The sequence below is a fragment of the Crinia signifera genome, chromosome 5, assembly GCF_055691185.1.
Source record: "Crinia signifera chromosome 5, ASM5569118v1, whole genome shotgun sequence".
Classification (NCBI taxonomy): Eukaryota; Metazoa; Chordata; class Amphibia; order Anura; family Myobatrachidae; genus Crinia; species Crinia signifera.
In genome coordinates, this window is record NC_139221.1 from 223,052,313 (window position 1) to 223,058,895 (window position 6,583).

At 35.0% G+C, this 6,583-nt stretch overlaps 2 pseudogenes; both read right to left on the reverse strand.

The window, feature by feature from the left end:
- Positions 1-594: 594 nt before the first annotated feature.
- On the reverse strand, positions 595-730 carry LOC146006157 (U2 spliceosomal RNA; annotated as a pseudogene).
- Positions 731-5,586: 4,856 nt separating this feature from the next.
- Positions 5,587-5,722, reverse strand: LOC146006158 (U2 spliceosomal RNA; annotated as a pseudogene).
- Positions 5,723-6,583: the final 861 nt, after the last annotated feature.

Sequence of the window (6,583 nt, forward strand, 5' to 3'; positions counted from 1 at the left end):
ATGACGAGGTAAGGACGTGAAGCACTAACCTAGAGGGAAGTGCGCAGTGCTAGTGCCATACTAGTGCATGGTGATTTTGGGATCACCCGTGCATGTTCGGCACCCCCGAGTTTCCCAGGGGGCACAGTGCAGCCTCGGACTCCAAGCAGCCGACCGATCAGCGTCCGACCAAGTCTTTCTCTGCTCCCATCATAGGGCACTTTCCAGCCCCTGGCATGGGAATGGGTACTCCACTGGGCTTTTCGAAAGACTCCCTTAGGGGCTGCACCCCCCTCAGAAGAGCAATCTAGTCAGTCTCAGTGTTTCTCCGATCCCAAGCTGGGCCTTTCGCGGTCTCCCCATCAGAGGCTACGAACCTCTAGAACAGGAGCCATCTACTCAGTCCCAGCCTTTCTCCGCTCCTTGGGAATGGATACTAGACTGAGCCTTTCGCTGACTCATCCTTCCGGGGCTACGAACCCCGTCAAGAGAGTCAAACTACTAGGCTTAGTGTTTCTCCCCCCTCTTACCAGTGGATTTAAGGAAACAACACCTCCTACCAAAGGCAGAGGTGAAGGTACTCAGCCAGACTTTTCACCACTCCCAGGCAAAAAAGAGGGGTCCCACACCCTCCGCCCATCAGAGCAGCTACTCAGTCCAGCCTTTCTCTATTCTCTGCCAGAGGCCAGTCCATACCCACTGATTAGAACAGATACTACACTTGATCTTAGCCAAAAGGCTGAGATAACATGTGCAGAGAGAGTTACATTTGGGTGGGGTGTGTTGAAACTGAAATCTAAATTGCAGTGTAAACATAATGCAGCCAGTATTTATCCTGCACAGAAACAAAATAACTCACACAAATCTAACTCTCTCTTTACAAGTTACATCTGCCCCACCTGCTGTGCACATGGTTTTTCCCATTTTGAGAACAAATTTGTACTGTGATCAGATCTGAATAAGGGCCAAAAAAACATACAGTAACACAAACAACATAAAAATATGAAACCGCATAAATTATAATAAATTATCATAAATTGTCATAAATTAACATAAATGAACATACATTAACATAAATTAACATAAATTAACATAAATTGTAGTAAGTTTAATGAAAGCAAAAGGACCAACATAACACCACATAAAGCAACATAAAACAACATTAGTAACATAAAACTACATAACCTGCATAAAAAACATAAAGCAACACAAAAACCATAACACAACATAAACCACATAAAAATATGCAACCGCATAAATTATCATAAATTATCATAAATTAACATAAATTATAGTAATTTCAATGAAAGCAAAATGACCTAAATAACACCACATAAAGTCACATAAGCAACATAAAACTACATAAACTGCATAAAAATATATAAAGCAACACAAAATAACATAAAGCAACACAAACAACATAAAAATCTGAAACCACATACATTATCATAAATTTACATAAATTAACATACATTAACATAAATTAACAGAAATTGTAGGAAGTTTAATGAAAGCAAAAGGACCAACATAACACCACATAAAGCAAAATAAAACAACATTAGCAACATAAAACTACATAACCTGCATAAAAAAACATAAAGCAACACAAAGGCCCTTATTCGGATATTATCGCAGTACAAATTTGTTCTCAAAATAGGCAAAACCATATGCACTGCATGTGGGGCAGATGAGTTTGAAGAAACTCAGGAGCCCGAGGTGTGCTCCCTACCACCAGTGCTGTGCCTAAACACGTGCATAGTAATTTCAATGAAAGCAAAATGACCTTAATAACACCACATAAAGTCACATAAGCAACATAAAACTACATAAACTGCATACAAATACATGAAGCAACACAAAATAACATAAAGCAACACAAACAACATAAAAATCTGAAACCACATAAATTAGCATAAATTTACATAAATTAACATACATTAACATAAATTAACAGAAATTGTAGGAAGTTTAATGAAAGCAAAAGGACCAACATAACACCACATAAAGCAAAATAAAACAACATTAGCAACATAAAACTACATAACCTGCATAAAAAAAACATAAATCAACACAAAAACCATAACAAAACATAAACAACATAAAAATCTGCAACCGCATAAATTATCATAAATTATCATAAATTAACATAAATGAACATAAATTATAGTAATTTCAATGAAAGCAAAATGACCTAAATAATACCACATAAAGTCACATAAGCAACATAAAACTACATAAACTGCATAAAAATACATAAAGCAACACAAAATAACATAAAGCAACACAAACAACATAAAAATCTGAAACCACATAAATTATCATAAATTTACATAAATTAACATACATTAACATAAATGAACATAAATTGTAGGAAGTTTAATGAAAGCCAAAGGACCAACATAACACCACATAAAGCAAAATAAAACAACATTAGCAAGATAAAACTACATAACCTGCATAAAAAAACATAAATCAACACAAAAACCATAACAAAACATAAACAACATAAAAATCTGCAACCGCATGAATTATCATAAATTATCATAAATTAACATAAATTAACATAAATTAACATAAATTATAGTAATTTCAATGAAAGCAAAATGACCTAAATAACACCACATAAAGTCACATAAGCAACATAAAACTACGTAAACTGTATAAAAATACATGAAGCAACACAAAATAACATAAAGCAACACAAACAACATAAAAATCTGAAACCACATAAATTATCATAAATTATCATACATTATCATAAATTTTCATAAATTAACATAAATTAACATAAAGTAACATAAATTATAGTAATTTCAATGAAAGCAAAATGACCTAAATAACACCACATAAAGTCACATAAGCAACATAAAACTACATAAACTGCATAAAAATACATAAAGCAACACAAAATAACATAAAGCAACACAAACAACATAAAAATCTGAAACCACATAAATTATCATAAATTTACGTAAATTAACATAATTAACATAAATTAACAAAAATTGTAGGAAGTTTAATGAAAGCAAAAGGACCAACATAACACCACATAAAGCAAAATAAAACAACATTAGCAACATAAAACTACATAACCTGCATAAAAAAACATAAATCAACACAAAAACCATAACACAACATAAACAACATAAAAATCTGCAACCGAATAAATTATCACAAATTATCACAAATTAACATAAATTAACATAAATTAACATAAATTAACATAAATTAACATACATTATAGTAATTTCAATGAAAGCAAAATGACCTAAATAACACCACATAAAGTCACATAAGCAACATAAAACTACATAAACTGCATAAAAATACATAAAGCAACACAAAATAACATAAAGCAACACAAACAACATAAAAATCTGAAACCACATAAATTATCATAAATTTACGTAAATTAACATACATTAACATAAATTAACAAAAATTGTAGGAAGTTTAATGAAAGCAAAAGGACCAACATAACACCACATAAAGCAAAATAAAACAACATTAGCATCATAAAACTACATAACCTGCATAAAAAAACATAAATCAACACAAAAACCATAACACAACATAAACAACATAAAAATCTGCAACCGAATAAATTATCACAAATTATCATAAATTAACATAAATTAACATAAATTAACATACATTATAGTAATTTCAATTAAAGCAAAATGACCTAAATAACACCACATAAAGTCATATAAGCAACATAAAACTATGTAAACTCCATAAAAATACATGAAGCAACACAAAATAACATAAAGCAACACAAACAACATAAAAATCTGAAACCGCATTAATTATCACAAATTTACATAATTTTACATAAATTTACATAAATTTACATACATTAACATAGATTAACATAGATTGTAGTAGTTTTCTGAAAGCAAAAGGACCTAAATAACACCACATAAAGCCACATGAGCAACATAAAACTACATAAACTGCATAAAAACACATGAAGCTACACAAAATAACATAAAGCAACACAAACAACATAAAAATCGGAAACCGCATAGATGATCATAAATTTACATAAATTAACACAAATTAACACACATTAACATAAATTGTAGTAATTTTTCTGAAAGCAAAAGGACCAACATAACACCATATAAAGCAACATAAGCAACATAAACAACCTAAAACTACATAAACTGCATAAAAAAACTTGAAGCAACACAAAATAACATAAAGCAACCCAAACAACATAAAAATCTGAAACCGCATAAATTATCATAAATGAACATATATTATCATAAATTAACATACATAATAGTAACTTCAATGAAAGCAAAATGACCAAAATAACACCACAGAAAGCAACATAAAACAACATTAGCAACATAAAAATACATAACCTGCATAAAAAACATAAAGCAACACAAAGGCCCTTATTCAGATATTATCGCAGTACAAATTTGTTCTCAAAATAGGCAAAACCATATGCACTGCATGTGGGGCAGATGAGTTTGAAGAAACTCAGGAGACCGAGGTGTGCTCCCTACCACCAGTGCTGTGCCTAAACATGTGCAAAGGGGGCCGTGCTATCGAATGGGCTTATCTCCCGAAGGAGACGGGCCCAGTTTTTCCCTTAACCCCTCTCAACCATAAGGCCGAAGAGGGGAAAATAGGGAACGGTGGGTCCTCTTTACCGAAGCTTAGAGAGAACCTCTTTCCTCAACCCCCGGAAGGGTTAGGACGGTGGGTCCTCCGCACCCGAAGGTTTGGAGAGACCCTCAGTGGACTTCCTTCCACCTTGCGGCTCAGGGTCGGCCTCGGGGGGACCGCAGCTCTCCCCAAAAGGCGAGAGCTTTGGCACGTTGGGGAAATGGAAGGCCCGTAAGGGTCGACCACACAACCCAAAAAAACGTAACAAACTACAGAAAACAGAAAACGTGAAAAGTGCATGAACGTGAGAAGAAGAGAAATAAATAATAAAGAGGACCCCAGCCAGAGGGCCGGGGTGGATGTGTGAAAAATTGTCCTACCCCATCCAAAATGACGAGGTAAGGACGTGAAGCACTAACCTAGAGGGAAGTGCGCAGTGCTAGTGCCATACTAGTGCATGGTGATTTTGGGATCACCCGTGCATGTTCGGCACCCCCGAGTTTCCCAGGGGGCACAGTGCAGCCTCGGACTCCAAGCAGCCGACCGATCAGCGTCCGACCAAGTCTTTCTCTGCTCCCATCATAGGGCACTTTCCAGCCCCTGGCATGGGAATGGGTACTCCACTGGGCTTTTCGAAAGACTCCCTTAGGGGCTGCACCCCCCTCAGAAGAGCAATCTAGTCAGTCTCAGTGTTTCTCCGATCCCAAGCTGGGCCTTTCGCGGTCTCCCCATCAGAGGCTACGAACCTCTAGAACAGGAGCCATCTACTCAGTCCCAGCCTTTCTCCGCTCCTTGGGAATGGATACTAGACTGAGCCTTTCGCTGGCTCATCCTTCCGGGGCTACGAACCCCGTCAAGAGAGTCAAACTACTAGGCTTAGTGTTTCTCCCCCCTCTTACCAGTGGATTTAAGGAAACAACACCTCCTACCAAAGGCAGAGGTGAAGGTACTCAGCCAGACTTTTCACCACTCCCAGGCAAAAAAGAGGGGTCCCACACCCTCCGCCCATCAGAGCAGCTACTCAGTCCAGCCTTTCTCTATTCTCTGCCAGAGGCCAGTCCATACCCACTGATTAGAACAGATACTACACTTGATCTTAGCCAAAAGGCTGAGATAACATGTGCAGAGAGAGTTACATTTGGGTGGGGTGTGTTGAAACTGAAATCTAAATTGCAGTGTAAACATAATGCAGCCAGTATTTATCCTGCACAGAAACAAAATAACTCACACAAATCTAACTCTCTCTTTACAAGTTACATCTGCCCCACCTGCTGTGCACATGGTTTTTCCCATTTTGAGAACAAATTTGTACTGTGATCAGATCTGAATAAGGGCCAAAAAAACATACAGTAACACAAACAACATAAAAATATGAAACCGCATAAATTATAATAAATTATCATAAATTGTCATAAATTAACATAAATGAACATACATTAACATAAATTAACATAAATTAACATAAATTGTAGTAAGTTTAATGAAAGCAAAAGGACCAACATAACACCACATAAAGCAACATAAAACAACATTAGTAACATAAAACTACATAACCTGCATAAAAAACATAAAGCAACACAAAAACCATAACACAACATAAACCACATAAAAATATGCAACCGCATAAATTATCATAAATTATCATAAATTAACATAAATTATAGTAATTTCAATGAAAGCAAAATGACCTAAATAACACCACATAAAGTCACATAAGCAACATAAAACTACATAAACTGCATAAAAATATATAAAGCAACACAAAATAACATAAAGCAACACAAACAACATAAAAATCTGAAACCACATACATTATCATAAATTTACATAAATTAACATACATTAACATAAATTAACAGAAATTGTAGGAAGTTTAATGAAAGCAAAAGGACCAACATAACACCACATAAAGCAAAATAAAACAACATTAGCAACATAAAACTACATAACCTGCATAAAAAAACATAAAGCAACACAAAGG